We start from the raw sequence: 12,390 nt of genomic DNA, 5'->3' as shown, positions 1-12,390 counted from the left end.
TGGCTACAGCTCTGATTCAACCCCTAGCCTGGGAACCTCCATAACCCATATTTGTGCAGCCCTATGAAGACAAAAAAAGACAAAAAAAAAAAAAAAAGAAGAAGAAGTTCAAGAGCTGAATGCAAAAATAATCAAAACAATCTCACTTAATATAATGCTCACTATGAATTAAAATGTTACTATCAACATGACTTCCTAGACTTGTGTGCCTGCAGGCTGGCGGCATTTTTCCCTATAAGATTTACACACAGTAAAATTTCTCCTTTTGTTTTCTTTGCAACCTTCTTATTATCTCTCCTTGAAATTGTGTTTGCAAATCACCTTTCGTTCCTGGAAATGTAATAAAAATACATAATAATTTCAGACGTAAGGAAGAATAATAGGCATTTCAGATTAAAGAACTCATTATTGGAAATTGCACTGTTTCTTATTTGTTTCTATTCAGCTTTTTCAAATGATCCACAAAACTGATTTCACAATATCTTGTTACAATGTAATGACTATTAATATAGAATTTACATATTTGCAAATTTATTCATTTTCATGATATAAGGGCATATTTTTGAAAAATACATACTGAAAATTATCATATTTATAATTTGTTATATTAATTATTGAATATTGGAACATAGCTTTGTTTTTATTGTGGATTTTCACAAGCAAAATATAAAGGACATATTTTTAAAGTAGAATATAGCAAGAGCTTTCCAAGAATGATTTGTGTCAAATGGCTTATTTTAATAAGAAAAATACTTAGGACATACTATTTCCTAAAAGCAAAATAAAATCTAGTTAAGAGTTTCTGATAAACAACATCAGCATACAGTTATAATTACTTGAATGATTTTTCATTTTGTTTGGTTGCTTTTTTGCATATTTACCTTGAATTGAACATTTTCCTTGTTATCTTTATTGTACATATTATATCATAATGTTAAAAGGGTACATTTATAAAATCAATATCTCATTTAATCAATTAAATTTCCTAATTCACAAATCAATTATCTTATACACATCATTTCCAAATTAAAGTCCATTATTATTTAGCTTTTGTGTTTTTGTCTTCACCATAACTAAAAATCAATAAATTATGGACAAATAAATTAATAAACCTGACATGGACTTAAAACGTAAAGAATTTGAGGATAAGTAAAATTCATCACTACTACTAGTAAAAGATATGCTCAAATATACAGAGAAATCAACTGTGTTTCTATATATTAACAATGAAAGATGAGAAAGAGAAATTAGGGAAATAACCCCAACTACCAACACATCAAAAAGAATAAAATACTAAGGAATAAACTTACCTAAAAGATATGAAACACCTGTAGTCTGAAAACTGTAAGTTGCTGATGAAAGAAATCAAAGATGACACAAACAGACGTAGAGGTATACCATGATCTCGAATTGGAAGAATCAATATTATCAAAATGAATATACTGCCAAAGGCAATCTGCAGATTCAATGCAATCCCTATCAAATTAGCAATGGAATTTTTCACAGAGCTAGAATATAAAAAAAATTAAATTTGTATGGAAACACAAAAGAGCCCGATTAGCCAAAACAATCCTGAGAAAGAAAAATGGATCTGAAAGAATCAGACTCTTTGACTTTAGTATACCACAAAGCTAGTAAGAGTCATCAAAATAGTATAGTGGCACAAAAACAGAAACATAGATCAATGGACAGGATAGAAAGCCCAGAAATAAACACCTATGGTCAACTAACGTATGACAAAGGAGGTGAGAAAATACAATGGAGAAAGACAATCTCTTCAATAATTGGTGCTGGGAAAACTGTACAGCTACATGTAAATGCAAACACTTTCTTCCATACACCACAGCAATATCTTCTCAGATCCACTTCCTGGAGTGTTGAAAGTAAAAAGAAAATTGAACAAATGGGGCCTAATTAAACTTAAAAGTTTTTACACGGCAAAGGAAACCATAAACAAAACAAAATGACAACCCACAGAATGGGAGAAAATATTTGCACATGAAGTGACTGTCAAGGAATTAATCTCCAAAATATACAAACAAGTCATACAACTCAATATAAAAAAAAATCAACTGAATCAAAATACAGGCAAAAGATCTCTCTAAACTGACATTTCTCCAAAGGAAGATATACAGATGGCCAAAAAGCACATGAAAAGATGATCAATATCACTAATTATTAGAGAAATGCAAATCAAAATTACAGTGAGTTTTTACCTCACACCAGCCAGAATGGCCATTATCAAAAAGTCTATAAACAATAAATGCAGGAGACGGTGCAGAGAAAAGGGAACCTCTTACACAGTTGGTGGGAAGGTAAACTGGTACAACCACTATGGAATATATTATAGATGTTCTTCATAAACTAAAATATAATTACCATGTGATCCAGCAACGCCACTCCTGGTCATCTACCTGGAGAAAACTATAATCTGAAAAAAAAAATACATGCACGCCGATGCTCACTAAAGCATTATTTTTAATATCCAAGACGTGGAATGGATAAAGAAGATATGGTACATATATAGAGTGAAATACTAAGTGAGGTTACTCAAATGGGGTATCATTTATTTGTGGAATCTAAAAAATGGATAGAAATGAACTTATTTGCAGAACAGAAACAGACTCAACAGACTTCAAAAAGAGACATATGGTTACCAAAGCACACAGTTAGTGGGAGAAGGGATGGACTGGGGATTTGGGATTGGTAAATAAACACTGAGATATGTGGAGTTAATGGCCAATGGAGACCTGCTGTAGAGCACAGAAAACTCTACTCAATATTCTGTGATAATCTATATGGTAAAAGAATCTAAAAGATAATGTATAACTGAATCACTCTGTCATATAGGAGAAATTATCACAACATTGTAAATTGACTGCAATAAAACATTAAAACATAAAAACAATTTAAAAAAAGAGTATGCTCACATATATCATTTTGGTTTGATGAAGGACAAATCTCAATTTTATTATTTTTATGTATATCATTTTAAAATTATATAATTTAATTAGTTTTTAAAAAGCAAAGTTAAAATTTGTTTTGATTGACAGATTTTTGGTCTTTTAAGTATCTAAGACTTGGCAAATGATTTTCTCATCAATGAATATCACAGCCAAAAAGGGTCTACCCAATCTATTTAAGAGCAATTTGCTGAAAATCTAGCTTGGGTTCAGTTACATCAAATATTTTTCCTTTATTAATAATGAGTTATTCCTTCACTCAAGCTATAAATTTACTAAAAAATTAATAATACTAATAATGCATACTATAGTGAAGTGTATATGATTTATTGAAATTTCTTAATGAAAGTAAGTATATTTACCCATCAAAAATATATAATACACTATTTAAATTGAGTTATTCTGGCATTAATCTGAAACCCATTGTTACTAGAGATATTTCACAATTAATGAACAGGGGAATTTTCTGCTTCTGATGAAATTATTTTTTCACCTTTTTTACCATTACCTGTTGACATGATTCTAAGCATTTTCTGGTATGTCCTGATACGATCATTTTATTAATAGACTGATCATAACTCAACTAAAATTTGTCAAATCCAAATTTCATTTTTTTTCCTTTTATCAACTCTATTTCTTGTCATTGCTATTATTATTCTTTCTGCTCCTATCAAAATTTATGCAAGAACTGTAGCCTCAAACAGCAAGAGTTTTCCTCACACTTAAGAAATGCATGTTGTTTTAAAATGCTTTGAAGTGTGTTTATTTTAATGTTTTTATATGGAGCTATCTTACAAAATTCCTAGGTCTTATAGCATGATCTTTAGGTAATATGCTATTTGGAAAAATTCTTTTCCAGCCTCCATTTGAATATAAACTCCATACAAGCAGCTATATTTGCCTGTTTTGTTTTCTGGTATGTATGAGGGCATCAAAATGTGACTGGCATGAGTGTAGCAGGCCCAAAATAAGAATTTTTGAATGAATGAATTTAGAATTTACTCTGTTTATAACCTGAGTTTAGAACAAATATATCCTATGTTCCACTGCCAAATAATAATGATAAAAATAACAACAATAATAATAATAATAATGATGTTTTGTGCCTTATTTACTCAATACTATTTGGTCATTCTATTATTTTCACAATGTCTGGATTATTTACTTGTAATGTACATGATCTCTTACAAAGTCCTTAATACTTGCTGTATGTTGTCTAAATAATCAAAACAGTATTTAATTTCATAAAGTGTATAGATAATAGATGATATACAGATAGAGCTATCATCTATAAAATTGGCTTCTAATTGGTTAAGTAAAACTCCAAATTAAATAATTAAATCAGTTTTTTAGTATATTAGATGCAGAAATAGTATGGTAAAGTAAAAAATTTGCAGGTTGGTACAGATGCATATATTTTGCAGAGCAATCCAGTCTTGACCCAAGCTTAGATTTGGAGAAGATGATGGGAAAGAGAAATTGCTGATGGGGTGACTGTACAATGCCCTGATAATGCCATCTCTGACTTAGTTTCTATACTTTCAGTCTCAAGTATTGGCAATTATATGTTGTTCCTATTTTTGAAGTTTTTAATACCCAAATCATGAAATATCATTTAACTTTATTCCCTAAACCTGCTCCTCAGTAATAAGAGAAATGTGAGAGAGAATATTTTGTCATGATTATTTTAGTAACACATCCTTTCAAAAAGTTAAGGATGGATTCCCCAGCTTAATCAGTCTGATTAACTAAATTTTCTTTAGTGAACATTCTCCTATTAAATGTAACATATAATTTGTCCACCATTATGTACCATAGATGTGTTGAAAAATGAAAAGTCTACAGAAACATGCATATTACTACAGATATTACTTTCAAAATGTATGGTTTAAAATAAAAAATAATGGCATATCTGATTTGGTCAAAAGGATCCAGAGAGAAGTTTCGGTTAAGTCATGTTATTTGTAGGGCATCAAAGAAGAAATGAAATAAAATAATAACCTAGACAGAACTGACCAGATGCTAAAAGCAGATGGAAAACTTAAAGCAAAGTATTAAAAGAGCAGGTTTATAATGCTACAGCTGGTGATTAAAATATCTTGGTATCTAATCAAGCAGGAACATCTGGCCCATTGCTATTCCAAGGTTTTTAAACAGTAAGAATCTAACTATTATTTAATAATCAAAATTGAATTTGTAGAGCTAACCAATGAAGACCTTGACACAGTTATCTCTCAACTTTTCAAAACAAGAGAAAGAAAATGCTAAAACTTGCATTCTGATAATTAAACTCCATATATTGCAAAACTGGTTGAATAAAAGTTGAATCAAATGCAGTGGGTGCCATTATAAAGGCAGTAAACAAATGACTGCATAAATAACAACAAACTTATGAGTTCCTTCTAGCTGTCTAAGGACGAAGGAAACAAAGACAAAATGGCACATGAAAAATTGGCAACAAAATACAGTAGTAAAAAAAATTCATATTTAATTTTAAATGGTTAGGTTATAATATCTCCTAACTCCATTTTCACTAGTAATTTCTTTATTTTCCATTAATTTGAATAAGAAATATAAAAAGAGAGTTAATGACTTGGTAATGTTTACCCTGAGGGAGATCAATACACAAAAATATGTTTATTATGAAAAATAAAATCAATTATCTCATTAATATTTTATCCTTAATTAAGAGAAAATAATATCCTACAAATTATATTGCATATCTTCATAAATCTTGTTATACTTCTCAGTGCATTCAAAGCTTGTATCCAAAGAATTAAGTGCTATATATTAACCTTTTCTCTTTCTGCTCCCAATCTGTCTTACCTTATCAAGGAACAGGTCCTTCCATGAATGGTAAATTTAGCATCCGTTAAATTAGTTATAATTATACAAGAATAACATCATCTTCCACTTCTACATACTATTATTCACAATGCCTAAGCTTTGCTTCTTTTTTTTTTTTTAATCTTTTTTAGGGCCACACCTTTGGCATATGGAGGTTCCCAGGCTAGCGGTCGAATTGGAGCTGTAGCCGCTGGCCTAGGCCACAGCCACAGCAATGCGGGGGGGGGGGATTCGAGCTGTGTCTGCGACCTATACCACAGCTCATGGCAACACCTGATCCTTAACCCACTCAGCGAGGCCAGGGATTGAACTCGCGTCCTCATGGTTGCTAGTTGGGTTCATTAACCACTGAGCCACAATAGAAACTCTGCTTTGCTTCTTTCTATACATTACCACATCTGAGATACACCCATCATCTAATCATGTAGAAAATTAACTTATAAAAAACAATAGTCATGGAAGTTTACAAATGTCTTACTTTTAAAGTTTTCTTTTCAAAATTTAAGACTAAAACTTGAGTTTCCAGAAGTTTTTTTAGAAGGGTGTGGGGGCTGAATTGCTTACATATAATTGAATGAAATGTAGCCAAGAATACAGTAAATTGCTCACTTTGAAAGACTATTAATCATCACCTTTCCTGCATCAGAAACTCTCCTCTCTGATTTAGTGATTGTCATATTTGATAGTCAGCTCTATATCCCTATCAGATGAAGACAAAGAAACACATCATTGACTGCCAAACATGACACTGATAAAAGTTATTGCAATGTCTCTGACACAAACAGCAATTTTCAAGATGTTCTTTTGTTTGTTTATTTGTTTTAACAAACGTTTAGTCCCTATGGCTACATTAATCTAAATAATGTTCCAGAGTACTGGAACCATTTTGTCATAATACATATATGTGTTATTTGGATATCTATGCCTCAGAAAATAACAAAAGAAAAATAAGGTTTATAGGTACAATGATAGAAATTAAAATGACAATGATATGACAAAGTTGTAAGTTGTACATGGAAAAAGTATGAAGGAAAACCAACATAAAAAGTCTGTAATACCAATTAAAAAAAAAAATTTCCTGTCGTGACTTAGCAGAAATGAATCTGTCTAGCATTCATGAGGAGGCAGGTTAAAGATCTGGTGTTGCCATGAGCTGTGGTGTAAGTTGCAGACACAGCTTGGATTCTGAGTTGCTGTGGCTGCGGTGTATGCCAGCGGCTACAGCTCCAATTTGACCCCTAGCCTGGGAATCTCCATATACTGTGTGTACAGCCCTAAAAAGACAAAAAAAAATATAAAAAAATAAAATGGTCTGTGTCCAAGAAACTTAAAACTTAAGTATCTAGGATTTTATTTTACTTCAAAGAGACGATGTCTGCTATACAAAATATTTAATTTTTATTAATGGATACAAAACTTAAATAATCAACTCATATTCCATTGGGTATCTTATTTTCCTGGAAAAATAAATTTTCACCATATACCAGTTAGAGGAATGTAGTGGTATTCTCCTTATACAACCACTGGTGTGACATTATTAAGTTTCAAGATGACTTTTAGGGCTGTCTGAACAACACTTTTTTCTAATAGCAGTTTGTCTACACACCTACCCCTACCACCCCAAATATATACAGTGGTGTTCAAATGATCTTCCCACTGTAATGAAAAAATCTCAGTGTGGGTCAGATGGGGCAAGTTGTTTCTCCATAGAAACCATAAGAATAGTTCCTTTTTCATACACACATAAATCACAAGGTTCTTTGTGGTCAAGTTGTCTATGATGAGAAGACATGGCTCACTGTGAGAGAGAACAAGAAGCAGAAATTAGAAAAGGGATAGAGATGATTCACAGTTCAAGTGTCCCTAGGTCCAGGAAGACTTGTGTCCTCACGTCAAGCTATGTTCAGTCCGTTTTTGGAGTTCATGATTCAATTAATTCTCCTCATAAAACTCAACGTGTTTGAGTGACGTCACTCACATATGAGGTAACACTGATGCCTCTTACTGATATCTATTCTCTGCCAAGAAAGAGAAACAGAGAACAGATTCACCTTCTCATTTCAAATAGGCCAAAAATAAAAAAGGACAAATTCATTAAAAATGCTCAAGACTGTGGATATCAGGCTAATCATTACAATATGTGAAAAAAATGAGGTGACTCTGATTATCCCCAGAAAACTGCCTAGAGAGAGTTAATAAGCCAAGGCACAAGGAAAAAAAAAGGGAACTGAGGTAAAGCCAAGCACACTCCATGAATTGAAGAGACAGATGAGAGGCTGAGAACTTCAGACACTTGGAGTGTACAGGGCAATGTTGGAGGAAATTTGGGAAATCTACAGAAGTTTCTTGTTTTGCATTCAGCTGAGCACTGATCAATACATGCATAGTATAAGGAAACTGCAAGAGGTCTGGGAAATAGTGGATGAAAGGGATTAGAAGGAAAAAATCATCAGTGCTCTCACAGGAAAGGATTGGTGCTTAATCCGAAAAACTGGGAGAGAAAACCTCATCTGGAAGAGTAGTCAGTGGTGGGAAAAAAAAATTAACATCCAATCTAAAGACTGGGATAATCCCATTATGGCATTTGAAAAATCAGTGTCCTAAAAGATCAAATTGTTTTCAAGTAACTTAACATCACAGAATAAACCTCAAAAACATTAGTAACCATTTGTAAATATGTAGCAATTAACAAAAGAAACATTGCAATGGCTTGTATTCGTAGCAAATAAAATATGACATAAATGGTAATGCAAAGAAGCACACAAATAGAAATAAGAAGAAAATGCAAATCAAGTGAAATTGGTAACAAAAGAGGAAAACAAGGCAGAAGCCCCAAATTTCTAGTACCAGAAATGAAAGAGGAGCCATCACTACTGATCCAGTGGTCAAGGATAATAAAGGAATATTTTGAACAACTCTATGCCCACAAATTTAATAACATAGATAACATGGATCGATTTATTTAAAGACAAAGCTCCAAAAACTCACACAGGCAGAATAAATAAACTACATAGGCCTAAGTTGATTAGATAAATCAAATCGATGATTAATAAGCTTTTAAAACAGAAAGCATCAGGCGCAGATGTACTCAGTGGTGAATTCTAACAATTATTTAAGGAAGAATTGCTCTAATTCTCTACAATCTCTTTCAGAAAATAGAGGCAGAGGGATTACTTTCTAACTCATTTTATGAGCCAGCATTACTCTCATACAATACCAGAGACATCACAAGAGAGGAAAACTACAAACAAATATCTCTCCTGAACACAGATGTGAAAATCCTTAACAAAATAACAGCTAATACAGTCAAATGATGTATTAAAAAAATTACAAACCACAACCAAATGGGATTTTTTTCCAGATATGCAAGACAGGTTCAACATTCAAAAAAGTTAACCATCATCAACATCCTAAGAAAGAAAAGTCAAATGATCATATCCATAAATTCAGAAAAGCACTTAACAAAGGGCAACACTTATTCATAATAAAAACTCTCAGCAACTTGGGAATAGAGGAGAAATTCCTCAACTTGATAAAGGGCATCTATGAAACACCTAACAGCTCATACCATATTTAACGTGAGAAACTAGAGTGTTTCCCTAGGAGATCAGGAAAAGGGCAAGGATGTGGCTTTCACCCACAGTATTCTACATTGTACTATGAGTCTTAGTGCAGAAGACATTACAAGAAAATAAGGGACATATGGATTGGGAAGGAAGAAATAAAAATGGTCTTTGTTTACAGATGACTCTAGTGTCTACATAGAAAACTCTAAAGAATCAACAAAAACAAAACTAAAATTCATGAAACTAATAAGCTATTTTTGCAAGGTTGTGGACTATGAGATTAATATACAAAAACCAATTGCTTTTTTTACATACGAGCAATGAACAATATCATTGAAAATTAGGGTATAATTTATATTAGTACCAAAATATGAAATATTTTTGTATAAATCTAACAAAATGCATATAGGATTTATATGAGAAAAATCATAAAATTCTGATTTAACTCAAAGTAGATCTAAATAAAAGGAGAGACAATTTGGGGGGAAAAATAGGGATCAATACATTATTTTTAATGAGATAAGCTGTAAATCTTTCCTAGAATTTTAACAACATATTGTACTTATTTAAAAACTAGAAAATATCTAAAAATTTCCCAATATTTCTTATTCCATTGCTGCCTAGAACTAGTTACTGGAGCTAATCCATAGAGTCGTATCTGTTTTGCTATCTATGCCTATGCTCCTGTCTATCTATTCTTATATTTTAAAAAAATCCTGACCTCTAAATTGATTTAACTTGAACTAAATCTTATTTTTACACTTTTTTTCTTTTTTTTTTTTCTTCTTTTTTTTTTTTTTGCATTTTAGGGCTGCACTTACAGCATATGGAAGTTTCCAGGCTAGGAATTGAATCGGAGCTGCAGCTGCTGGCCTGTGCCATAGACACTGGAACCCAGGATCTGAGCCATTTGTCTGCCACCTACACCACAGCTCAGAACAGTGCCAGATCCTTAGCCCACTGAGTGAGGCCAGGTATTGAACCCACATCCTCATGGATACTAGTCAGGTTTGTTTCTGCTGAGCCACAATAGGAACTCCTATTTTCACACTTTTAGGATATAATGTTTATATTAATTTCTACAAATGACAATGCACACATTTTAGAGTACACATAAGTCATTTCAGGCCAGTCTAAGAATTGTCCAACAGATTATCCCTAGATCTTTTTTTCCCACACTTCCATTTTCTTTGTTTCTCATTCATTTGCTGTTTTTTCTTCAGATTATTGTGTGTTTAAAAAATTAAAATTTTCACTTTTGATAGAGCCATATACTCATTAGAGGAAATCTGAACCATGTAGACAAGTTTATAGAATAAACAATCATATTTATCTTTAGAGATAAACACCATTGTATTTTAGTGCTTTTCCATCCAATTTTTATAAGTTCTATTAGTTTTGGAATTTACTCTGTAGCATTTTCTTATTTTTAAAATTTATTTTTATATTCAAGTATAGTTGATTTTCAGTGTTGTGTCAATTTCTTCAATACAGCATAGTGACGAAGTCATACATACATATATATTCTTTATCTCATACTGTCTTTCATCTTGTTCTATCCCAAGAGATTGGATATAGTTCCCTGTGCTATACTTCATTGCTTATCCATTCTAAATACAATAGTTTGCATCTGTTAACATCAAATTCCCCATTCATCCCACTCCCTCCCCCTCCCCTTGGCAACAAGTCTCTTGTCTATGTCTGTGAGTCTGTCTCTGTTTTGTGGATCAGTTCATTTGTGCCATATATTAGATTCCACATATAAGTGATATTATATGATATTTGTCTTTCTCTACTGACTGACTTCACTTAGTATGAGAATCTCTAGTCGCATCCATGTTGCTGCAAATGGCATTATTTCATTCTTTTTTATAGTTAAGTAGTATTCTATTATGTATATATACACCACATATATAATCTTAATCCGTTATCTTAATCCATTTGTTGAAGAAACCTTAAAAAAATAAAACCCAAAGAATGGGAGAAAATCTTTTTTAAAAATGCCACGGAATATAATCTCTAACGAATGCAAACAATTCATACAACCCAACAATAAAAAAAGTAACAACTCAATCAGAAAACATGCAGGAGACCTAAGTGGACATTCAAAGAAGACCTAGGTATAGTCAATAGGCATGTGAATTGATGCTCAACATCACTATTAGAGAAATGCAAATAAAAACTACAATGAGGTGCCACCTCACAATAGTCATAAAGGCCATCATTAATAAGTCTAAAATTAGCAGATGCTGGAGGGGTGTGGAGAAAAGGGAACCATCCTTTACTATTGGTGGGAATGTAAGTTGGTACAACCACTATGGAAAACAGTATGGAGATTCCTCAGAAAACTATATATAGAACTACCATATGATCCAGCAATCCCACTCCTGGGCATATATCTGGACAAAGCTACAATTCAGAAAGATATACGCACCCCTCATGGATTATCACAGAATACTGGGTAGAGTTCTTTGTGGGATACAGCAGGTCCCCACTGGCCTATTGTAACATATACCTCAGTGTGCATATGCCAATCTCAAACCGTCAGTCCATCCCTCCAACCACCCACCCCCATCCCCTTTGGTAACCATAAGTTTTTCAAAGTCTGTGAGTCTATATCTTTTCTGCAAATAAGTTCATTTGCATCCTTTTATTTTGTTAGATTCCACATATAGGTGATGATGTTTGTCTTTCACTAATTTCACCTAGTATGATAGTTTCTAGGTTCATCCATATTGCTGCAGGTGGCATTATTTCATTCTTTTTATGGCTGAGTAATATTCCTATATATATATACCACATCTTCTTTATCCATTCCTCTGTTAATGGACATTTAGGTCTTGGCTATTGTAAACAGTGCTGCAATGAACACTGGGGTACATACATCTTTTTGAATTATGATTTTCTCTGGATAGATGCCCAATAATTTATGTGGGAAAAAATCTGAGAGAGAATGTATTTGTGCATATGTATTACTGGGAGAGTTTGTTGTACAGCAGCAAGTATCAAAGCTT

At 32.5% G+C, this 12,390-nt stretch overlaps 1 long non-coding RNA gene across 1 annotated transcript in view; it reads right to left on the bottom strand.

Annotated features, from left to right (window-relative positions):
- Positions 1-12,390, bottom strand: part of LOC110255677 — a 793,233-nt gene that overhangs the window by 526,473 nt on the left and 254,370 nt on the right. The window lies entirely within an intron of this gene.

Source organism: Sus scrofa, chromosome 10 (assembly GCF_000003025.6).
Source record: "Sus scrofa isolate TJ Tabasco breed Duroc chromosome 10, Sscrofa11.1, whole genome shotgun sequence".
In the NCBI taxonomy this organism is placed as follows: domain Eukaryota; kingdom Metazoa; phylum Chordata; class Mammalia; order Artiodactyla; family Suidae; genus Sus; species Sus scrofa.
The sequence above is the reverse complement of the archived record's forward strand: the minus strand, read 5'-3'. Positions and strand labels throughout refer to the sequence as shown.